The sequence below is a fragment of the Urocitellus parryii genome, chromosome 6 (assembly GCF_045843805.1).
Source record: "Urocitellus parryii isolate mUroPar1 chromosome 6, mUroPar1.hap1, whole genome shotgun sequence".
Lineage (NCBI taxonomy): Eukaryota > Metazoa > Chordata > Mammalia > Rodentia > Sciuridae > Urocitellus > Urocitellus parryii.
In genome coordinates, this window is record NC_135536.1 from 26,227,542 (window position 1) to 26,253,552 (window position 26,011).

The window sequence follows — 26,011 nt, forward strand, 5'->3', positions numbered from 1 at the left end:
GCCAAGCAGTAAATAAATCATTTTCCAGGCTTGAAGTTAAAGTGACACCATGAAGTACAGTGGTTGAGGCACATCTGTGGAGCCTAGATTGGAGTATAGTTCCTCCCTCCTTAAGTAAACTTGGGCAAGTCCCTTAACTTCTCTTTCTCACTTTCATTCTCTGTAAGATGTGGGTACTGATAGTGTTTGTAAGATAGTTGGTACTGATAGTTAGGATCCTTGGGAGGATTGTATGAGGCCTTGAGTCTAACACACTTAATATGAAGCCCAAGGTACCCACTACATTCCGTTATCCATTATGAGACTAAAGCCCGTTTTTGCTCAGCTAAACTCTCAGTGCTGCCAGAGGAGATATTCCTGGATGTATCTCTTTTAAATGGTGGTGGCTTTCCTACTTGTACCCCAGATGTTTCCCATCTCATAATGTTACTTTACCCAAACACATGCACCCATACCTGTGAACCACCCAACTTTTTTTTTTTTTTTTTAATTTAAAACATCTAACAGCCAGGATGGTGGTGCATGCCTGTAATCCCAGCGGCTTGGGAGGCTGAGGCAGGAGGATCACAAGTTCAAAGCCAGCCTCAGAGACTTAACTAGGCCCTGTCTCTAAATAAAAATACAAAAAAATGGCTGGGGATGTAGCTCAGTGGTTAAGTGCCCTGGGTTCAATCTGAGGTAGAAACCCCCCCCCCCCCCAAACAACAGCAACAGCAACAACAGATAAAACATCTAACAATTTTTGCCTTTTAAAATTTTGAACTTTTTGTGCTTTATGTTAAATTAAAAATTAGTGGCATATATTTAGTATTAAAGCCATAGAAATTCTAAGCAGGGGTGGGGTTGTCACATGTTGGTAGAGCACTTGCCCAGCAGCGTGAGGCCCTGTTTTTCATTCCCTAGTGCTGGGGAGTGAGGGGAAGAAATTCTTTTTTTTTTTTTTTCAGTAATTTTAAAAAATTTCCTTGAAAATTTTATTTCTTTTTTAAAATTTTATTTATTCTGATTTGTTATGTATGAGAGCAGAATGCATTTCAATTCATATTACACATATAGTCACAATTTTTCATGTCTCTAGTTATACACAAAGTAGAGTCATACCATTTGTGTCTTCATACATGTACTTAGGGAAATGATGTCCATCTCATTGCACCCTCTTTCCTACCCCCATGCCTCCTCCCATCCCCTTACTCCCCTTACTCCCCTTTGCCATATCTAAAGTTTGTTTATTCCTCCCATGGGGGGCTGGGGAAGAAATTCTAAGCTAATTTCTAAAAGAAATATTAAGTAAACAAGCACCTATAAAGGCTATGTCTTTCTGGCCCTGGTCAAATTTCTGTAATCCCAGTGATTGGGGAGGCTGAGGTAGGAGGATGCCAAATTCAACAGCATGGGGAACTTAGTGAGACTGTGTCTCAAAAAGAGCTGGGGATTGTATCTCCCTTTGGAGATAGCCTTCATTCTCTCTTGAATATGTTTTCCTTGCTTTACCCCAAAGGGGTCTCTCTCTCTCTCTCTCTTGAGATTATTCCCCTTACCCCTTGGATAAGTATCTACTTTTCTAAATAAACCTCTGTCTGTGCCTTTGGTGGGGGGATGTAGCTCAGTAATAGAGCCACTGGGTTCAATCCCCAGCACTGAAAAAAAAGTGTATGTCTCATAAACACCTCTGTGTGTGTGCGCCAGTATTTACAAATTGAACATGTTATAACTTTTCTTTTAGGTTCTCATGTGTTTATGACAATCATATCATATTTTATTTTTTATGGTGCTGGGGATTGAACCCACGGGCCTTCCCACATGCTAGACAAATGCTCTACCCCTGAGCTATACCCTCAGCTCAACTCACATTTTAAATAGAAAGATATTAAGTATATATTTGAAGACAGTGGATTTGTTTTTGAGTATGGTTCCTCCCTCCCCTGACTGGTTCTTGCGTTCATGTCTTCCTTCAAGGGCATTGGCAGAAATGCTTTTACTTTCTGCTTTTCCTCAGAAAGTAATGTGACAGTTGATTTCTGTTTATGTCATGTAGGGATTTATTATTGCAGTCCAGGTTAAGCTCTTCCTTTTGAGGTAAGATTTATTGCTAATAATAGAAATGATAGCTTATATATATTGAATGCTTACTCTGTGCCAGAATACAGAAAAAGAGTTACTTGTTACTATCTGATTTATTTCTTTCAACCATCATTTTCTTACCATTTTATAGAGGAACAAAGTATACACAAGGGAGGGTAACTTAACTTATCCAAGTTAGCTTTAGAATTTTTACTGACTATATGAAATTGCCACCTGTGATGTTGAAATTTGCAGTTGTTTTTTTTTTGTTGTTGTTGTTGTCCACCGAGTATTGGCATTTCAGGAAAAAATATAATTTTTACCCTCAAGGTATTTTTAGTTTGGTGAGATGAGAATTCCATAGTTAAAAAAATGTACAGTTATGTTATATGATTGGGTGTCTTTAATTAAAGTTCTTCATGTACTAGTCTCCTAAGCCATCTCCTTGAAAGAAGGTATGTAATCTGTCTTGCCTATTTTTTCTCCTGGAACCCTTGATGACTTATCTTAGAGGCTCCTTCTGTAAATGTTGGCTAAGTTGGATAGTGAAAGAAAGTGCCAGCAGAAAAATTTGAAGGAGCATCCATGAATGTGGGGAAATTAGGGCTGAGATAAGCCAAGAATGCTTCTTGGGGGGCTGGGGATGTGGCTCAAGCGGTAGCGTGCTCGCCTGGCATGCGTGCGGCCCGGGTTCGATCCTCAGCACCGCATACAAACAGAGATGTTGTGTCCGCCTAAAACTAAATAAATAAATGAATGAATGAGTATTAAAATTCTCTCTCTCTGTCTCTCTCACTCTCTTTAAAAAAAAAAATAGGGCTGGGGATGTGGTTCAGTGGTCGAGTGCCCCTGAGTTCAATCCCCAGTACCCCCCCCCAAAAAAAAAAAAAAAAGAAAAGAATGCTTCTTGGGTTAGAGCAGTAGTTCTCAACCAGGAATGATTTTGCACCCCTAGAGAACATGTGGCAATGTCTGGAAACATTTTTGGTTGTCAAACTGGGGGCACCTATTATTGACATCTGGTGAGTATAGGCCAGAGATGTTGCTGTCATCCTGCAAAGCACATGACTGTCTCCGCAATGAGAATTCGGCTCCAAATGTCAGTCGTGTTCCTTTTGAGAAAATCCCAGGTCAGAGTTAAACTGGGTTTCCGACACACTGTGGAAAGGCTGCATTTAGCTTGGATCAGAATTTTATAGACTTGGGAGTAAACCTAAAAAACTTTAAAATTAGAAGTTTGTCTGGATCCTTCTGCCCTTTGCACTGGAAAATGATCTGGTAAGCAGTGGAGAGCTAAGAAATGAAATTGCAAGAGGTTTTTTCTTTATCTTCTATTAGAAAACATCAGTAAAAAAAATGAGGTTAGATAGTCACTTGTTATTGAATTAAGGATTTTGTTTTTTTCAAAGTATATTATTCTTTCAAAGCAGGAATTTGTCATATCCAAAGTAACTATAACTTGTTTTTAAAAATTGTTCTCTGCAGAGGGTCTTCATGTTTGTTAGCTGAAGTTTTGGTGAAAAGGAAATGGGTTTATGTTCTTATGAACTAACTGCAGTGGTCATGGTGTTCTTATTGTTTTATGAACTATAATTGTTTTTAATAGTTTTTTATTTGGGGCATCTGGGTCCTCCAGTTCCCAAAGGGAGAAGGGAAATCATTCTTTATGTCATGAAACTCTCTGAGGCACACATGTTGCATCATTTCAGAGCAGGTAATTTGTTAAGTCTAGAGAACTTTGGGGAAAATAAAATGCAAAGTCTGTTAAGGAAGAAAGAACTTAGTTTGGTATACATGACCCCAAGAGTTATCAGTGCATTTAGATATTAAGGACTGGAAATAGATCAGGTAATTTTGTTTCTGGATCTAATGTAGGTCTAAGAGCAGTTAAGTCTTTTTGCAATGTTAGAAATATTCTGTATCTGTGGCCATTTCAGTGGAAATTAATTAATTTAAAAATTAGTAGTTACTATATTGGATGGTGCAGAAAGGTAGAAGTTTATGCTGAAGAGCCTTTATTAGTTTTCTATTGTGATTTTATTTCAGAACATTAAAATTTTGTATGGCTATTTTTTCTAGTAGTGGTATTATTTTTACAGTGTTAATTGATTAGTCATGTCATAATTTGGTCCATGTAGTCCAATCCAAGAAATGTAATCTGAATGACCATTCAGGAGCATGCCCCTTCTTAAAGGCTGGGGAGAAATTGGATCACATGGTCAATGGATTAAGTTGACACATAAACTTAGCCAATTTGTTTTTATTTAAGCCTCTTGAGTCTGTAACTACATAGCCTGCTTTTGGTTCCTCTGCATTGGAATAAAAAAAAAAAAATCCCAGGCTAATTATCTCCTTGCAGCTCATTTAGTGAAGGGTAAGTCCTCTGAGACCTGTTCTAAAGAACCTCGACCTGATATTCAAATGGTTTGGAAGAAAATCTGTCTTTTGGTTGTCTTTATAGAGAAAATACAAAACACACAGTAAGCTGAAATCTGTGGCATGATCAGAATAACCAAAACCATACTCTGGGAACATGAAAACTCACACTTAAACGATTGCCAAATATAAAATAATTATTTTAATAAAATTTCTTTTTTTCTGCCTCATCTTTGCCATTTATTATAAATTATTATTTTTTTTTAAGGGAGAGTGAGAGAGATAGAGCGATAGAGAGAGAGAGAATTTTTAATTTTTTTTTTTTTTTAGTTTTTGGCCGACACAACATCTTTGTTTGTATGTGGTGCTGAGGATTAAACCCCGGCCGCACGCATGCCAGGCGAGCGCGCTACTGCTTGAGCCACATCCCCAGCCCCTAAATTATTATTCTTGATCTCCATTTTTCCTTCTCTGATCACTGTTTCCAAGATCTTGGCTAGTTAGTAGCCATGGGAATGCATTTCTCATATTAGAAATTATTATTTCAATATTACTTGTTTACTTTTTTTAACTTGACTCAAATTTTTATTTTGTTCTAAATAATATCCATGAAATTATTAGTTTGATGGATTGATCTTTTTTAATCATTTAGAAATAAAAATATTCTTTAAAATGACTTAGAAAATAAACATGTTCATTAAAATAAAAAAAATAACATGTTCATATATACCATCTAAATTTGTAAAACCTGACTTGGTTTTGCTGTTCTAAGAGTACTTGTAGAATTGGCTTATATTTGGCTGATATATTAGAAGTTATACTATAAAAAAAATGGCCTTTTCTTCTTTGTAGTTTTTTTAAATTTCACAAAATCAAACTAGGAAACCTAAAAACCTGCTTAAAGTTGCTTGCTCACTCTCAAATATGATTGTGCCTCCCATATTTCATATTTCTGGAAATAAATTTGTGTTTTTCTTTCTCCTTTTTTTACTTCCTGTCTCTCTGAATCCAATTACAAGTTGTTTTACCAGCAGTTCTTATATAATTTAGGGCATTCCTTTAATCTTAAAAAGCAATATTTTATTTTCTCCTTTTTTTGCCTATACATATTAAACTGTTAAGATACTATGAGAAGTAGCTCTTAACATTTTAAAAATGTTTAACTTAACTCATAACACTTTCTTGCTGGTGAGACTGTAAATTGGTGCTATAGAGGCCAATCTGTCAAGATTTATCAAAAATAGGTGCTGAGATGTAAGCATTTGCCTCGAATTTGCAAAGCCCTGGGTTTGATCCCCAGTCCCCCCACCCCCCGCCAAAAAAAAAAAAAAAAAAAAGAAAAGGAAAAAAAAGATTTATCAAAATTAGAATGTATTTCCCATTGACCTATTCCTTCCAGGAATCAGTCCTATAGGTTTGTGATTTATTCATACTATAATTTAATGACATGCATACAAGAATAATGGATTAGAACAAACATAAATGTCTGTCAGAGAACTGGGTAAAGTAAATTGGTTATCCATCTGATGAAATATTAATCAGCTATAGAAAAGAATGAGGTAGCTTTTCATGTACAGTTATTGAAAGAGTCTGAGACAAAAGCAGAAGTGCACAGTAGTGTGTCTATGCTCAATATTAGTGAAAAAGAACATGCATGTGTGTGCATATACATATACATTTTTATATGCATAAAGTATCTCTGGAACATTGATTGTTTTTGGAGATAGGCATTGACACTGGTGAAAGGTTTTTTTTTTTATTTTTCTAAAATATTTTTTTTTAGTTGTAGATGGGCACATTTATTTATTTATTTTGTGTGGTACTGAGGATTGAACCCAGTGCCTTATACATGCGAAGCAAGCACTATGCCACTGAGCCACACAATCCAGCCCATGGTGAAAGTTTCATTGTATACTTTTATGCTTTTTGAATTTTGAATAACAGGGATAATTCCCTATCCAGAAAAAATATGTATGTATTTATACACACAAACATTCCATGGGATTCCTCACTGTGCTTATGTTTTTTGGTTTTTTTTTTTTTAGAGAGAGAGAGAGAATTTTAATATTTATTTTTCAGTTTTCGGTGGACACAACATTTTTGTTTGTATGTGGTGCTGAGGATCGAACCCGGGCCGCACGCATGACAGGCGAGTGTGCTACCGCTTGAGCCACATCCCCAGCCCTGTGCTTATGTTTTGGAGTGGAATTTTTTCTATGTGTCCCTGTTGCTTTTCTGCTTATCAGGTATTGACCTTTTCTGGGCCTTTTTGTCTCAGATGATTTTTTAAATGAAATAAAGGTTGTAAATATCCTTGGGGACTGGCTTTATCATGTTCAAATCTACTGCTATCTTCTGTTATTTTTGTGCTAATTTCATTTCCATTTAAAACTTCAATCTTATTAAAATCTTCATCATATATGACCTGAGTGACAAGATAAGTCAAAGGAGACTAGAACCTATGTAGATAAACTGATACTGTTAATAAGAGGGGAAGGCAAACAATTTTAATCATCTATTTTGTTTTTGTTATATTTCTTAAGATCTTCAAATTCAAAAAGGTGAAGAGGCAATATGGGCTTTTTTTTTTTTTAGTGATGGCAGGCTAGGTCATTGGGACCATTTCTCTCACTGAGGACAACTAGAAAATATGGATGAAACTCAAACATCTGCTCGAAGTTACTTGAGAGATAGCAGCATAATGAAGAATTTCCAGGCCATGATCCATGTGAAAGTAAATAGTGGTAGAGTTCCAAAGATGAGAGTCTATTATTTCTGAGTGCGGAGGCCAAGCAGCAAGACTGAAAAGTGCTTCTTTGGACTGTGGTGATAGGAATTAACATCGAGTACTCATCAAGTTGGGGAAAACCTAGTGACATCCATTTTCTCTGGATTAGGACCATGAAAGGCCATGACCTTGAATTGGGGCTGCTATCATTTGGATCTTAAGACCCATGTATTAAAGGCTTAGTTGTAAGCATGAAGCTGAGGGGAGATGGCAGAACACTTAAAAGCTAGGGACTAATGGGAGATTTTTGGGTCACTGTAGGAAGGCATGCTCTCAAAGGTGATGGTAGGACCCAAGTTCTTTCCTCTTCTCTCTTTTGCCTCCAGGAGGTGAGTGGTTTTTCTTTAAACACCTGCTGCCCCTATAATGTGCTGCCTTGCCGAAAGCAATGAGGCAATATGGACTGGCCAAAATAAGCCTTTTCTCTTTATAAGTTGATTATCTCATGTATTTGTTTTTTTGTTTTCTTGTTTTTTTTTTAATTTTTGTTATTCATGTATTTGTTATAGTAAAGGAAAGCTGACTATTACAAGACCATTGCTGGAACTGTAGCTCAGCTTCAAAAACAAATGAATTCATGGATTAAGGTGACTGAAAAGTGCTAATCTCCCCAGATGTTTGGTAGAAGCAGAGAGAAATTCTCTCTAATGGATCATTCTGGACTTCAAATGATTTCTACACATGATTTTGGAAGAACAGTTTTGGAGAGTATATAAAAAAATGAAAAGAAATAAAACAAATAAACAAAAGACCAGACATACAAAATGAAGAGACACCATCAACAAAAATTAAAAGAAGCAACAGTGAAAATGGATCCATAGGGGTACTAGATTTTGGTGTTACAAGTTAAAACTGTTGTAAAACCAGAACAAAAAGAAATATTAAAAGTAATCAGGGGCTGGGGATGTGGCTCAAGCGGTAGCGCGCTCACCTGGCATGCGTGCGGCCCCGGGTTCGATCCTCAGCACCACATACCAACAAAGATGTTGTGTCCGCCAAGAACTAAAAAATAAATATTAAAAATAAATTAAAAAAAAAAGTAATCAGAGTGTACTGGGTGTGGTGGTACACACTAGTAATCCCAGTGGTGGGAGCTGAGTCAGCAGGGTCACAAGTTCAAGACCAGCCTCAGCAACATAGTGAGACTCTGTCTCAAAATCAAAAATAAAAAGGGCTGGGCATGTGGTTCAGTGGTTAAGCACCTCTGGTTCAATCCTTGGTTCAAAAAATAAATAAATAAAAGAGTGGAACGACAGTTTGCTTTTAAAGGAATGGTAGAGTGATACCTATTCTGCACAGAATAGTGAAGTCTAGATTATCTTTACTGAAAGAAAAGACTCGCCAATATAGAATATTTTTTTTCAGTTAAAAGTCTTAAAAAATTAAGTGAAAAAAAGCTATTTAGATAATAAAAAACAGGATTTTTACTGGAAGAATAAATCCTTCACACAGAGTTAATGTTCCAGATGAAAGGAAAATGACAATTTAATATCACTTGAGCATAGGTGCAAAGAGTCATCAACTAAACATTAAGAGAATGAATTCAGAAATGCAAATGACCAAGTTGAGTTTTTCTGGGAATGCAAGTTGTTTTAATTTTTTAAAAATGTAAATCACCATTTGAATACACTACAGGAGAAAAGTTATGATCCACTTGGTAGACACAAAAGAAGGTAATAAAATTAACATCCATTGTGATTAAAAACTCTCGGTAGTTGTACATGGTGCCACACACCTGTAATCCCAGCAGCTCTGGAGGCTGAGGTAGGAGGATCACAAATTCAAAGCCAGCCTCAGCAACTTAGTGAGGCCCTAAGCAACTTAGTGAGATCCTGTCTTCAAATAAAATATAATAAAGGGTCTTCTAAGAGCATGACCCCAGTGACCTAAGGCCTCCCACTAGGCCTGACCTCATAAAGGTTCACAGGTTTTGTAATGCCTCCATTCTGGGGACCACGTTCCTTACACATGAATCTTTAGAGAGAGACAACTCATTTTCAAACCATAGCATTTACCATAGAGCAACAAGGACGTTCAAATACCTGTGCAAAACCCTATACAGAAGATTATGTTATTGAGAGAAATTAAGGAATAAATGGAAGGCTATAACATATTACTAGAGTAGAAGACTCAATATTGTGAAGATATCATTTATTTCTCAACTTGATTCACAGATAAAATGCAATCCCAACAATAATCCCAGAGAGCTTTTTTTTTAAAGTAATGAAATTTGACTAGTTGTTTCCAAAATATATGTAGAAACAAAGTCTGCAAATAGAGAAGATACTCCTGAGTAAGAAGAACATGGAAATATTTGCTTTATCAGATATCAAGAGTTATTTAAAATCTCCTGTAGAGTCAGATAAGCCCTAGCAATATATCTGCAAAGTAGAAGCACCCAAATTCATATGAGTGATTTGCAATGAAGATTATATCATAGAACAATGGGGGAAAAGATGGTAAACATTGCTGGGATAATTGAATATCCTAAGAGCAAAGAAAGAAAGGAAACTTGATCTTCACCTCTTCACATCATATACAAAAAATCAAGGTTAGATGGATTATCGATCAAAATGTGAGTGGCAGTTTAGGCATACTTTGTTTTATTGCACTTCACAGATAATTGCATTTTTTTTAAATTGAAGGTTTGTGATAATCCTGGATGGAGCAGCCGTAAGTGCCACTTTTTTCTCGTATCATGTGCTTGCTTCATGTTACTGTGTCACATTTTTGTAATTCTACAAGATTTCAAACTTTTTTAAAAATATTTTTTTAGTTGTAGATGGACACAATACTTTTTAAAATTTTTTAATTTTTATGTGGTGCCAAGGATTGAACCCAGTGCTTCCCACATCTAGGCAAAGCACTCTACCACTGAGCTATAACCCAGCCCTCAAACTTTTTCATTATTGTTATATCTGTTAATGATGATCTGTAATCAGTGATCTTTGATGTTGATATGTAAGTTGTTTTGGGGCACCATGAACTTCACCCATATAATACAACGATCTTATGATAAATGTGTGTGTTCAAACTGTTCCCAACCAGCTGATCCCCTATCTCTCCCTCTCCCATGTCTCTGTAATCTCTGGACACACAGTGTTAAAATTATCCAGTCAAATCTGAAGATGTGCCTGAAATTGCTGCAATCTCAGGATAATACTTTAATGGATGAGGAGTTGCTTCTTATAGATGAATTAGCCCTATAGTGACCTCTGAGTGTTCAATTAAGGAAGAATCCCACATCTCTCATTTTGAATCAAAAGCTAGAAATGATTGCTTAAGAAGTCATGTAGAAAGCTAAGTTAGACTGAAAGCAAGGCCTCTTGTTAGCCAATTTATGAATGCAAAGTAAAAGTTCTTGAAGGAACTTAAAGAGTGCTACTTTGGGGCAACACATGAGTGACAAGAAAGGAAAACAACATTACTGCTGATGTGGAGAAAGTTTTAGTATTTTGGATAAATCAAATCAGCCACAGCATTTCCTTAAGCCAAAGTGTAACCTAGAGTAATGCCCTAACTCTTTTCAATTCTGTGGTGGCTGAGAGAGAGGTGAGGTAGCTGCAGAAGAAGTTTGAGGGTAGCAGAGGGTGGATTGTAGGGTTTAAGGAAAGACATCATTGCCTTAACAAAAAATGCAAAGCAAAGCAGAAAATGCTAATGATTTAGAAGCTTCAGCAAGTTTTCCAGGTAAGATAATTGATGAAGTGTCCACTAAAAAACAACAGATTTTCAATGTGTGACAGCCTCATGTTGGAAGAAGATGCCATCCAGGCTCTCACAGCTAGAGAGGAGAAGTCAGTGCCTGGATTCACAGGACAGGCTGAATACCCTTGTAGGAGCTAATGCAGCTGGTGACTTTTAGTTGAAGGGAGTCATCATTTACCATTCTGCAAATTCTAGGACAGTCTACTCTGCTCATTCTCCCTCTGAAAATGGAACAAAGCCTGGATGACAGCACATCTGTTTGCAACATGGCTTACTGAATAGTTTAAGTCCACTGTTGAAACCTGCTCAGAAAAAGATTCCTTTCAAAATATCACCGCTTATTGATGGCATACTTGGTCACTCATGAACTCTGGTGGAGATGTAGAATGAGATTAATGTATTTTCATGACTTCTAGTACAACATTCATAGTGAAGCTCCTGAATGAAGGAGTAATTTAACCTTTTAGGTCTTATTATTTAAGAAATACATAGATAGTACCATAGATAGTGTTTCCTCAGATGGATCTGGGCATAGTAAAATCAAAAACATGCTGGAAGGGATTCAACATTTCTAGATGCCATAAGAACATTTGATTCTTGGGAGGAGATCAAAACATCAGCATTAGTAGGAGTTTGGAATAAGTTGATTCCAGTCCTCAAGGAAGACTTCCAGGGGTACAAAACTTCAGTGGAGGAAGTAACTGACCACAAATGTAGTGGAAATAATGAGAACTAGAATTAGAAATGGATCTGAAAATGTGTCCGAATTGCTGCAATCTCATGATGACTTTAATAGAAGCGGAATTCTTTCTTACAGGTGGAACAGGGGATCTTGAGTTGGGATCTACCGCAGGTGACAATGCTGTGAATACTGTTGAAATGACAAAAAAATCTAGAATATTAGATAAATTTAGTTAATAAGGCAGCATTAGGGTTTGAAGGATTGACTACAGTTTTGAAAGAAGTTCTACTGTGGGTAAAATGCTATCAAGTAGCATTGCATGTTACAGAGAAATCTTTTGTGGAAGAAGTGTGAACTGCTACAGCAGACGTTATTGTTTTATTTTAAGAAATTGCTATAGCCCCCCCCCCCTCAGGAACGACCACTCTGGTCACTCAGCAGTCATTGACATTGAGAAGACCCTCCACCAAGAAGAGGATTACAACTCCCAGAAGGCTTGGATAATTGTTAACATTTTTATCAGTTTTTTTGTGTGTGTTGAGGGGGAGTAACTGAGGATTGAACTCAGGGCCTTGTGTATGTTAGGCATGTGCTCTACTATGGAGCTATGTCCCCAGTCCTTTTTAAATTTTATTGTATTTTGAGACAAAATCTTGATAAGTTACCCCAGATGACCCTGAACTTGCCATCTGCCTGCCTCAATCTCCTGAGTTGCTGGACACACAGGCATGGCAAAAGCAACTGGCTAGCAATAAAGTATTTTTAAATTAAGACATTTACATTGGATTTTAGCCATGATACTAGTGCACACTTAATAGACTACAGTATATTGTAATCATAACTTTTGTATGAACTGGAAAACCAAAAAATATGTGTGACTTGCTTTATTGTGATAGTTTCTGATAGTCTGGAACTTAGGCTGCAATATCTCCAAGGTATGCCTGTACAATAAACTCCAAGAAGATAAATAGAATATTTTCAGGATTGCAGTGTAGTGAAAGACTTCTTAAATGGGACACATAAAGACTGATAGGATAAAATTGATACATTTAGACTACATATTAGAGAACTTTGGTTCATCAAGAACACTATTAAAAGTGAAAATGTAAGTCTCAGAGTGGGAGCAGTTAATTATAATACATATAATTGACAAAAGATATATAACCAAAACTATAAAGAAGGGTCTAGGTATGGCTCAGTGATAGACCTCTTGTCTAAAGTGTGTAAGGCCCTGGGTTCAATCCCCAGCACTGCAAAATGACAGCAAAAAATTCCTCAAAACTCCTTTAAATAATAAAAGAACCACAATCTGATAGTCAAAATGGGCAGGAAAATTAGATAGGCACTTACCTGAAGAATCTGAGTGAACATGTCTGCTCTCCATCAGGATGTTGTGAGGCACCCATGGGGACTTGGAGCATGAACACTTAGCGCCGTGACTAGTACTGTGTTACCGTGTTCAAACACATCTGCTTAGTTTTCAGTTGGAAAAAGAAACCTACTGTGTGATGGCCTAAAACAAAAACTGCTAAAAGTCATAGGGAGGACAGCTGAGGAGTGAAGCCGACTAACTGCAACATGCTTGGCCCTGAACTGCCCGCATGACTGGGCCTGCACACCACCCTTCTCAAGTAGCTCTTGAGGGTGCAGCAAGGCCTCTGAGAGAAGAAATGGCTAGAAAGACATAAGCACTTTTCTCTTTTTGCAACATATCCAGCCAGAGAGTTTTATCTTTTCAAGTATCATATTCACTTTGGGCAACCTTGTTTTCCCATGTTTTAGAGCATGCTGGGTTTTATTTAAAACTGGCTAAAATTTGTTTAAATTAGTGTTCTTTCTAGGTGAAAAATGATTGGTTTGGTTTGGTTTGAGACTAAGAAAGGGAGGGGAAACTTTGCTTTTTTAATTGAATAAATTGCATTCAGCTAATGAAGTATTTGATTATTAGCAGCATCACTAATAACTTTTCAGTTGTCAGAAATTAATTGTAAACATCAGCAGAGTATTTTTAAAAAATTTTTTTGAGTGGTATTCAGACACAATACCTTAATTTTATTTATTTATTTTATGTGGTGCTGAGGATGGAACCCAGTGCCTCACAGGTATGAGGCAAGTGCCCTACCACTGAGCCACACCCCAGCCCTCAGTATAGTATTCTTCAGTTGTAAAGATGTCTTAAGGCTCATATTTTGGTGCCATTTTTGATGTTTAAAACAATATCTTTTAACAATAAACAAACTGAAAAAAATCCCAGTGACCAAGAAATGTAAATTATCAGTGAAATATAAATGAAATAAACATTTACCCTTCAAAATATCCCAAATAAAAAATATTAATGTGACTAGGTGACAGAACAGATACAAGTAATGAGAATGATCCTTCACTGCCAGTGGGAGTATTCATTTGATGTATCCTCTTTAGAAAATAGTTTGGCATTATCTGTGAAACTTTTAAACATTCCAATTTTTGTGACAGTCATTTTACTCATGTGTTTATACCCAATATAAATTCATGCATCGTAACCAAGAGACATGTACAAAAATATTCACAGCAGCATTACTCAGAATAGCCCCAAACTAAAAATAACCCACATATCAACAATAGATTGACAAATTATGTTGTTCAGCAATGAAAGTGAATGAACCTGCCTATGACAGTATGCATGAATCTTTCAAACTTAAAGTTGAGTGAAATAAGCCAGGTCCAAAGGAAACATTCTGTATCATTTCCCTTTTGATTGAGTCCAGAAAGCAGGCAGATGAAGTAATACTGTTTGAAATACATAGTTAGGTGACTTAACTATAATGAAAAACAAGGAAATGGTTCCCATTGTTAGGGTGATGCTTACCTTAAGAAGGACAGGGCTGAGTACTGATTGGGAAGGTCATGTGTGGGCTTCTGCGGTGCTAGGAATGGTGTTTCTTGGCCTGGGTGGTGGATATGCAGATATCTGATAATTTGTTGAGCTGTATTCTTTTGTGTTATTTTCTGTACACGTGTTATATTTTACCACAAAAATGTTTTATATTTATAAGGAATCATTGTATAATGTAGTTAGTAAAAGTGCTGGCTTTGGACTTAAACTGCCTGTGTTCATATACTCTTCCTGTTTGCTGGTTGTCTTGGGCAAGTTGTCTAATTTTTCTGGTCTCAGTTTCTTAAACTATAAAAAAAGGTACTATTAACTATAGGCAATGTAATTGAGTGAGTATCTGTGGATATTCAATAAGATGACATTTACAAAATGCTTAGAAAGTAAACAGCATATAATACATGATCACTAAGTTATGTTTATAATAAAAATAATCAGAATGAAGATAGGACACTAAAGTACTCTTAGATCTCTGGACCCAGACCAATTCTCTTTTTTGGTACTGGGGATTGAACTCAGGGGCATACAACCACTGAGCCAAATCCCCAGCCCTATTTTGTATCTTATTTAGAGACAGGGTCTCAATGAATTGCTTAATACCTTGCCATTGCTAAGGGTGGCTTTGAACTTATGATCCTCCTGTCTCAGCCTCCCGAGCTGTTGGGATTACAGGCATGTGCCACCATGCCTGGTTGGACCCAGACCAATTCTATCCAGAAAGTTTGGTCAGAGTTCTTGTTACAAACAATAGAAGATAATATTGGCTGCCTTAAGCAGAAAGATTTATTAGAAGGATAAAGAATACTCACCAAATTGCTTAAAGGCTAGAGGAGTAGAGGCTAACATCAAGAACAATTTGGTCAGGACTCTGGCTGTCACTAGAATTCTGTCTCTCCCTCATGCTACTCTGTTTCAAATTCCAGGTGGGAATATTTTATATCATGTGACTGTTCCCTGACTTCTGGGTACTGGGATGAGAAGATCTTCCCTTTTGAATTTCACTGTGTACTTTTTATGATATCTATGCTCCTCAAAGAAGAGAAGGTTGACTATTGAAAGGCAATAGGGTGACATGATTATTGTATCTGGAGTTATGAAAGAATCTGTGATGTAATTGTGTATCATCTTTGAGGGATGTCAGTGGCTAGAAATGGACACATGTACCAGTTATCCCAAAGGGGAAGAGAGTATTATACAGAATATGTAGACCACAAAACTTGAAACATATTCTCATTAAGGTTCTTAATTATCTTACCTTTGGTTTCTGAACATTTAGTAAGGAAAATAAGGAGTTAAGTGCCAGCATGGGCATATTAAAAACAAAATTGACTAAGGCAATTCCAAAGAACCAAAGGCTGAATATTTTCTCTGATATGTGGATATTAATTCACAATAATGGTGGGTGCTATGGAAGAATAGAGGTACATTGGATTAGAAATAGGTGAGTGAAGAGAGGGGAGGGGATTTGGGAGTAGGAATAATAGTAGGATATTATTACCCTGTGTTCATGTATGATTACACCACTGATGTAATGCTACATCATGTACAACCAGAAGAATGAGAAGTTATCCTCCATTTATGCATGATGTGTCAAAATGCATTCTACAGTCATGTATAACTAATTAGAACAAATTAAAAAATGAAATTTGACAGCCTGATTATTTTCAAATCATGTCTTCTCTAGTCACAACCATAATTACTAGTTAGGTCCACTCTGTCTCTCATGTGGACTTCTGCAGGGGCCCTCTGTCTGATCTGTTAAAGTCTACCCTACCTATGGCTGCCACAGAATTGTACCAAAATATATACATTTGGCTATGTAATTTCCTGGCTTAAAAGTCTCCATCACCTGTGGAATAAAGGGTCTTTGCAAGCCTTCCCTGCTAGATTGAGAACTTCATGAGGGCCTGAACTGAGTCTGTGTTAGTGTATTCTAATGCCTAGCACTCAATCAGTCACTTTTTAGGAATTCACTAAGAATTGAGTTCAGTTAATGGGATTTCTGCTTATCTATCGGCACTAGCACTATGGCTTCTAGCCATACTCCACTGCCATGATGTTTGTGTGTGTTCCTTGCTTTTGCTCAGTCTGAGACACATAGCAGGGGCCCAAAATGTGCCTTCCATGTGCTTTCCACTGGACTTGGCCAAGTCCTACCTATTCTTTAAGACATTATATTTGTCATCTTAAACCTCCTTTGATACCTTTCTGTCCTAAGTTAGTTAATTATCTATTCTGTGATATCTAGCACATAATTTTCTAAAGGATACCATGCATATATTATAATGGTCTGTTTATATGAGTTTATCTTCTCACTAGACTGAGTTATTTGAGAGCATAATTGGGTCTAGTTTAATTCTGTATTTGAAGCATGGAACACAGTGTCTGACACAGAGGCCCAGTAAAATTCTGTTGAATTTAGGCAGGGTCATTAACTCATGTTTCCCCTTTTGATGTGGTTTGTGTGTGTACAGTACATTTAGGCTTTGCCAAAATATTTGATAGAGTGATATCTAAAGGAGAGATTCTATTGTCTATTTTTTTGTATGGTCTGTTTCAAATGCATGAGTATTATTGTTGAATGAAGGAAGTTAAATGTTATGTATGGAATGAATTCATTTTTTAACAAAAAAAGACAATTGATTTTAAATGCATAAAAGTTTGTTTTGACCATATGAACTATCAGATTGCAAATTAAAATAGTAATGTCTCATGTTCTGTCTCATTGGCAAAAATTATACAGAAATGATTTACCTAGTGTTAATGAGAATGTGGGAAATGGTCACACTTACTCACTGCTAATAGAAGTGAAATTTGGAGAGAAATTGGGCAACGTGTATAAAAGTCTTAATATGTAGACCCCTCCCTTGACAAGGAATTTCAAATAGGGTATGGTGGCATGCACCTATAGTCCCAGCCACTCAGGAGGCTGAGGCAGGAGAGGATCACTTGAGCCTAGGGGTTTGAGATCAGCCTGAGTAATATTTAGAGAACCTGTCTTAAACAAAACAAAAACAAAGTTAAGATATCATTCCTCACATATCAATTTCTGTCAATTTTTGAAAAGTTTGACAGCGTACTCTGTGGAGGTTGTGGGGAAACAGGCATTTGTACATTGCTGTTATGAATGTAAATTGATGGATGATTCCTGTGGAAAAGAATTTGGTCCAAAAATTCCACTTCGAGGAATATATTTCAAAGACACCTGGCAGGAATACAAAATATACACAAGACATTGTAACACAATTTGTAAAATTAATAGAATGGAAATAATACTAATGTCTATGGGTAGGGGCATAATCTCCCATAATCAAGCATTCCAGTTTTAAAAATAGCAAGGAACGTTAGTTATTTATTTAAGGTCTTTTTTTTTTTTTTTTTTTTTTTTGCAGGGTTGGGAGAGGTACTGGGAATTGAACTTGGGCACTCAATCACTGAGCCACTCCCAACCCTATTTTGTATTTTATTTAGAGATAGGGTCTCAGTTGCTTAGTGCCTTGCTTTTGCTGTGGTTGGCTTTGAACTTGCAATCCTCCTGCCCCAGCTTCTGGAGCCTCTGGGATTACAGGTGTGCCACTGTGCCTGGCTGGAGGTCTGTCTTTTTAAATGTAGACATATTTTACTATAAATTCCTCTTACAACTGCTTTCCTGCACCCCGTAGGTTTTGGTATGTTGTGTTTCCTTTATTGTTTGTCTCAAGATATTTTTAAAATTTCCCTTGTGATTTCTTCTCTGAATCATTTATAATTCAGTAGTGTGTTTAATTTCCACATGTTTGTGCATTTTCCAAAATTTCTCCTGTTATTAATTTCTATTTTCATGCCATTGAGGACAGAAACAATCCTTGATGTGATTTCTGTCTTAAGTTTGTGAAGATTTGTTTTGTGGGTCAGCATGTAGACTATCTTGGAGAATGTTCTATGTGCACCAGAGAATTTGTATACTGCTGCTTTTTTTAAAAAATATTTTTTTTAGTTATACATGCACACAGTCCCTTTATTTTATTTATTTATTTTTATGTGGTGCTGAGGATCGAACCAGTGCCACACACGTGATAGGCAAGCACTCTACCACTGAGCAACACTCCCAGCCCTGTACTGCTGCTTTTAGATGGAAAGTTCTATATGTATTTATTAGGTCCATTTGATCTGAACTGTAGTTCAAGTGCAATGTATCCTTATTTATTTTCTGTCTGGTTGATTCATCCATTGTTGAAAGTGATGTATTGAAGCTTCTTACTGTTGTTATATTGCTATCCATTTCTTCCTTCATGACCATTTATATTTGCTTTATACCTTTGGGTGCTCTGATGTGTGTGTGTGTGTGTGTGTGTTTATGCAAATTTATTTATAATTTCTATGTCCTCTTGATACATTGACCCCTTTCTCATTAAATAATGATCTTTTTTTGTCTCTTGGCAATTTTTTTAAAAGATTTTTTTAGTTGTAGATTGACACAATACCTTTATTTGGTTCATTTTTATGTGATGCCAGGATCAAACCCAGTGTCTCACGCACGCTGGGGAAGCACTCTACCACTGAGCCACAATCCTAGCCTTCTTGCAAATTTTGACTTGAAACCTATTATTTCTGATATCATATAGCCACCTGTGTTCTTTTTTTGATTACCATTTATATGGAGATATCTTCTCATCCTTTCACTTTCAGCCTATGTGTGTTCTTATGTTTAAAGCAAGTCTCTTATAAACAGCATTCTTTTATTTATTAATTTTTACAAATATTTTTTTAGTTGTCAATGGACTTTATTTTATTTTTTATATATGGTGTTGAGAATGGAACCCAGTGCCTCACACATGCTACACAAGTGCTCTACCACTGAGCTACAGCCCCAGCCCAACAGCATTATTTTTTTTGTGTGTGTGTGTGTGTGTGTATTAAGTATGTTTTGTTTTGCTATAACTGATAGACCCAGCCTGATTTTTTCTTAAAATTGGGAGCCATCTCGCCACAAAGCCATGAAAAGATAGTTTTGGCTTTACTATAAATTACTGCAAATTCTGAACTTGCTTGGAATGCCTGCTCGTGCCTTGAACTCACCCATGCCTGGCTCTTTCTGACCAGTTAGCAGCCCCCTCTGAAACTTTAGTGAGGCCTCATAAATCTTGGTCTTCCCTGGCCAGATAACGACCCTCTCTGAGGCTTTAATGACCTTCATAAATTCTGATGCCGGGGCCAGCAAAAATGTAAACTAGCCTTTGTGTTATGCTCGTCAAAGTTTTGTTATCTGTAACCCCCCTTTGTGTAACTTTATGGGCTATAAAGCTGGGCTGTAAGAAAGCTGTGGGGCTGTCTTGTTCCCACAGTTTTTGTTGGGAGAGGCAGCCTGGCTGGCTGAAGTAATAAGCTTGCTTTAATTTGATTTTAATTGGAGTCAGTGGTCTTTTCTTGCATCCTGGTCTAACATTTTGGAGGCCCCAGCGAGATGACCCTGCCAGACCAGACCTCAAGACCAGACTGCCAGAAATTCTAAAGCCGGCCTTCTCTCTGGGGCTCCCGGCTTGAGAGCCACTCTAAGGGGTGCGCTTGAGACTTTCCAAGGCCTCGGAGTGAGCCTTCGGTACTCGGAGTACTGCAGTGAACTGCCACCCTAATACAATTAGCAAGCATCTGGTGGAGGAGGCCTCCATAGGTAAGTGGTGCCTTTATAATATCTGGTAATCAGTTAAGGGAGATCTCTTCTGAAGATAGAGAAGTGGCCTGGCGAGGCTCACATGCATGTACTCCTGTCCGGGATAGTAATGAGATATCATTCTGTCCTCTGTACTGTTCTGTAGGGAATTCCTCTGGAAGGGTAGAGAGGTGCCGACGGGCACGAACATGCTCCTACCCCAGGTGCTTTAGCAAGATGTTGCATTGCTCCTATGTTTTTCAGTTTCAGTGCCGGGTTTCTGTTTTCTTGTATTTTGTTCTGTGTTCTGTATTTTTTTTTTCCTGCCTTTTTTGTGTGACTTCTGTAGTAAAAACTTAAGGAAATTGGACATGAAAATAGGTAATAAAGCAAGTTAGCCTGACAGCCCTTTGAACTGTGTTTTAAGGAACTTGGATAAATTTTATCCTTGCTGTGTTAAGCAGGATTAGAGAAGTCCCTAGTTGGCTGCCTGGAGCACACCCACTGCAGAGGGAAATGCCTGCTAGGGTTCTAAGAACTGAGTATCTTCCAGATTAACAAGTGAAACTCTTTTAAAACCCCTTGTCCCTCCAGATCAAGAGACTCACAATCTTTGGGGCAGAGTCCCCTGTGTTTCTCCTTTGTTAGCAAAGCAATAAACCTCCCTTTTTTCTTTTTCTCAAAACCCTGTCCTCATTATTAAATTGGTGTTAATTGGCTTCAAGGTCAGGAACCAAACTTTCAGTTATAAATTTTGACACCTCAGGGGGAACTCTAAAGGACGGTCCCTTCTTGGGGAAGCCTATCACTCCAAACAACTGCATGCCGAATATGTAAGGTTAATTTTTTGAGAGTTGACTACTGAAAAGTTAGGAGATATTTGAGCATGCCTGGGGTGGAACCGAACCAGAGGAGCTAATCCTGTAAGTAAAAGGAGGGACTGAGGGACTCCCAGCAGCTGCTGAAGCTCCTTTTGCTTCGGGGAACTCCCACCTTCCTTCCCTGCACTGTAAGGATTATGCCACCTCTGTCTACTTAAACAAAAAGAAAAAAGAAAAAGGGGACACTAAATTCAGTAAAGTCACTTGATTTTACATTTCAGGTTGCCCCTCTGTGAAAACATCTGGTCCACTCGTGGGGACATCTATGGTGCCACTGGTGTAGGAGTCAAATAGAAGTTAAAAACTTGGGGAGATTTTTTTTCTCTTATCTGCTCTGTTTTAAAGGTTCCTGTCTGACGGCCATAGTTTGGAGCTCCTTTCTGTCTGTTTGTTGTTGTATTTCTTTTTATTAAATTAAATTTTTATTAAATCTTTGTTTATATCTGTTTCTGGCCCTTTAAGACATGGGCAGTAATGTGTTGTATTATAGATTGTTTCTTGGGAATGATCTTGGCTGAATGTGTCTCTAAAAGATGATGTTTTATTGTAAAAATCTGGTATCTGAATGGGTTTTCGAAGCATTGCACTATCTTGCAGTTAAAAGTTGGGTTTAGGTAATTATTTAGTTTATAATTTCACATAATTCATGCCAGAGAACTTAAATACTTATGATGGAAAACTAAAGAACTCTACTTCCAAGTTGGCAAGTAACTCCCAATCATTCAGGTTTTTTCACCAATTTTTAAATTGGGTAGCTGGGAAGATGTCACTGTGTATACCAGTGTGTTAATTTGGACAAGGATAGTAAATCATAGTATGGTATCTCTTCCCTTCAGTGTGTAGGACCTGGAAAAGGAAAGTGTTGGATTGGGGGTTGTTCTGGCTTATTAAGATGTTGAATAGCAACAGTCTTAAAAAATTTTAAAGCTTAATTTTGGATATAGATGGTAGTGTGTGGTTCTCTTTAGGAACTTCAGAGCAAAGAAAGTAGCTTAATGATCCTGAAGAGATTTCTTCTGATGGTAGCTTTTATATTATCAAGTGAGATCCTATTTTCAGTTTTGTGTGAGCAAGTTTTTCTAGTGTAGAAAAATTTTTCCTTTGACAAAATAAGATGTAAAGGTATAAAATTTTGTGAATTGTATCTTAAATTTGTATCATAACATGAACTTGTATCATCAACATCTGAACCTGAAAATTATGACTTATGGTTAAAATGTCTTAGGCATGAGGTGTCTGCTCAGAATAGCAGTTTTTTCTGCTCTTTCAGACCTCAGCCAGAACTTATGTTGAAATGCAAATGAAAGAAGCCTGCAAGCTCAGTAGGAGACTGATCTGAGGCCTAAGGGGGAAAAAAAGTAAATTGTATGGTATTTACTAATTACTGGCTGGTCATATTTTTTTTAGGACTCTTGCTTTTTCTTAGATTCTGTATTTTTTTGAGCTCATGATTTTGATCCTATAGACCTAGGTTAATGTTTTTCTGATCAGTTCTATCTTTGATCAACTGTGGAATTTTTAAACATTGCAATGGAGATTTCACCTGCGATAAGCCACAAGGCCTTTACTACTGTGTTATGTGTGCACACTTGAGTTATGTGTTTTATGTCTATTTGTACATATGTCTGTATATCCTATATATGATATACAAATTAACAGATATAAGGAGCGCTCATAAAAAATTTTCAAAAATGGATCCAAAGATCTTTAATTCATGTGATTTAAATGGTTCAATTTAAATTGGGTAAACAGATTTAAAATAAATGTTTTTAAATTTAAGCTTATAAGTTTTTCTAGGTGGTCAAAAAAACTAATAAAATATTAATGTCTACAAAATGTCTAATATGCCTTGGTTCTAGGACTTTCCTTCAACAAGGAAAAATAATGGCTTACGCTGTTCAATACACTTGTCTAATATTTTGTTAAAATAAGTAAAGTAAATTTGATATGGGATTACTCATTCATGAGTACTTTTGTTAGATATCTGATTGATTTACTAAGGTCTGTATAAGTTTGTTTTTACAATCAGTCATGTGTAAAAAAAGACAAAAATTTCTTGGGCTGGGGATGTGGCTCAAGTGGTAGCACGCTTGCCTGGCATGCGTGTGGCCCGGGTTCGATCCTCAGCACCACATACAAACAAGGATGTTGTGTCCGCCGAAAACTAAAAAAAATATTAAAATTCTCTCTCTCTTTAAAAAAAAAATTTCTTAAAACATGAGTTTACCCATACCATTGTGTTTATTAAATTTTATTTCTTTTTTTCTAGAGCAAGCAACCATAAAAATTAAACAACTGGTTAAATAAGAACTGTTATTTTAGAGTATTGTACTGTCATTTCTTTAAAAGCTAAACTTGGTTAATATTAAAACATCAATATAATTGTGATGCTATTAATGGGCTCATATCTTCCAGGTATACAAGTCTGTAAGGTAGAAGCTTTAAAAAAGCATTGTATCAAGCTTCTAAAGTTGTATGGTAATTTTAAGATTAAAAAAACATATTGGGGATTTATTTACCTGTTATCAATAAGATATGTAAAGTTTTATATTACTTTTTACATTGGGGAACAATTTAAATGTATTTTTAAGTTAATAAGAGCCTAATCTATGTAAAGGTTAATATTGTAAAGCACAAAGTATTTTGCTACCTTTCCACAAAAGGTTAAAAATTTTCAGCCTTTCTTTAATTCATGTTTTAGATGTGATATTATATTGTGTTAGCTAATATTCATGTAAACTTGAGCAACAATTTATGTAAGCTTTGTAAAATGATGTTTAAAAAGCAAAGATCAGCTTCAGAACTAGAGCACTTAAGATTTATGAAGAGCCCTGCCTTACCTGAGAATAGGCTCTGTGTCCCATCTTACTACGTGTGAGAATGACTATGAAAGCAGTAGGCCAGATTTCAGTACATTTAAAGTTATGTTCAGGGCTGGGGATGTGGCTCAAGCGGTAGAATGCTCACCTGGCATGCATGCGGCCCAGTTCGATCCTTAGCACCACATACAAACAAAGATGCTATGTCCGCCGAAATCTAAAAAATAAATATTAAAAAAAAAATAAAGTTATGTTCAAAAGTTTTTTTTTTTTCTGTCAAGTTTACTAGGATCTCAAACAGGGGATATAATGTGTAACCCAGCCAAAATTCAGGATAGCCATTACACGAACTAAATATGTTTTTACTCTTGTTAATTTTATTTTGTAATTTCCTTATAAATGATCTAAAGAGTCCCTGTGTTTTGCAGAGGTGTTGCTTTAAGAACTGTTTCTCCTTTGTTAGCAAAGCAATAAACCTCCCTTAAGAACATAACCTGGGTTAATTTAAGATAACAAGTCATCACCTACAAGATAGATAGGATAATACAGACCCCAATTAAATAAAAAAGATAAATAATTGTAAAGTTATAGACATTAAAGCCCAGTACTCTTAATATAAGGCTGTTAAAATTTATTTTCTGGATGTTTAAGATTATGTTTTAAAATTAAAGTTAAATTAAAAGGGCCAAGAAAACCAATATTTGGCTCTTGCCCTCTGAGTCAATCTGAATCCAGGGAACAGGGGACTTCTCTAAAGAGCTTTGCAACTCTGGGCCACATAACCTCCCGATCAGGGAGATTAATGAGACCACTGGAGAACAGAAAGCCAATCAGTGCATTTGCTATAAAGAGGAGGGTCATCGGAGAGGGAGACATCCCTGATGCTTCCAAGGGAAGCCACATGGTCAAGCAAGACCTGGACCCATCCTAGCACAAATGACACTAGCAGAACTGAGAAGCTGCTCTCAAGTTTCCCCAGGAATGACTCCCATAAAAACTCAGCTGACTGTTAACAATAGATAGAAACAAAAGTCAGTTTGACTGCTTCATCTTAAACAATTAGCAAAGACAGTTAAAACCAAAACACAGCCATTCCAGGACATTTAAAATAATAATAATAATAATTATTATTATTATTACTATTATTATTATTTAAGGTATACACCTTATGTTAGCCTCCCAAAATAAGTAAGACTGGAGGCTACAAAGAAGGATGCTCAGACAGAATTGCCTGATAACTATAAAAAGAGACTATCAAGAGGAGCTGCCAGAGACAGAAGTTTTGTTTAAGGCCTACAGATATTCCTAACCTACTCAGGTAGGCTTGGTGTTTGCTGGTATGATTATCCATCCCTGAGTAACATAATTAAAGATTTCTCTATTAGACACTGAGGCTCTAATGACCTTCATAAATTCTGATGCCGGGGCCAGCAAAAATGTAAACTACCATTTGTGTTATGCTCATCAAAGTTTTGTTATCTGTAACCCCCCTTTGTGTAACTTTCTGGGCTATAAAGCTGGGCTGCAAGAAAGCTGCTGGGCTGTCTTGTTCCCGAGGTTTTTGTTGGGAGAGGCAGCCCGGCTGGTCAAAATAATAAGCTTGTTTTAATTTGATTTTAATTGGAGTCAGTGGTCTTTTCTTTCATCCTGGTCTAACAATAACAATATATGAGACTGGGTAATTTATAAAGAACAAAAGATTTTAAACACTTCTGGAAGCTGGGAAATTCAAAGTCATTTCTTGTGAGAGTCTTTTTGCTGTGTCATCTCATGGCAGGAAACTGAAGTGAACACATAAGCGATGGGGAAGGTGACTGAACTCATCCTTTTATCAGAAACCCACTCCCATGATAACTAACCCATCCCCAGGATAATTAACCCATTCCCCCCATAACGGCATCTAGCCATTTATGAGTGTAGATTTTCTTTTTCTTTTTTCCTTCTTGTGGTGCTGGGGATTGAACCCAGGGCCTTGTGGGAGGCAAATACTCTACCAACTGAGCTATATCCCCAGCATGAGGGTGGAGTTTCTAAATGCTGAGTCACATGAACAAAAATAGGACACATGAGAAATGATTGATTCCAGGTTTGGGGCACGGCATTTATAAGAGGAGCCTGGAACTTGTGCTTTAAGCAAGACTACTTGAGTCATGTTAAAGGGACATAAGAGCCAATTTTAAGGAGCTCCCATAGGC

General features: G+C 36.8%; 1 protein-coding gene across 1 annotated transcript in view; it reads left to right on the forward strand.

Annotated features, from left to right (window-relative positions):
* Positions 1-26,011, forward strand: part of Tmed8 (transmembrane p24 trafficking protein family member 8) — a 41,413-nt gene that overhangs the window by 977 nt on the left and 14,425 nt on the right. The gene's annotated exons all lie outside the window — the stretch shown is intronic.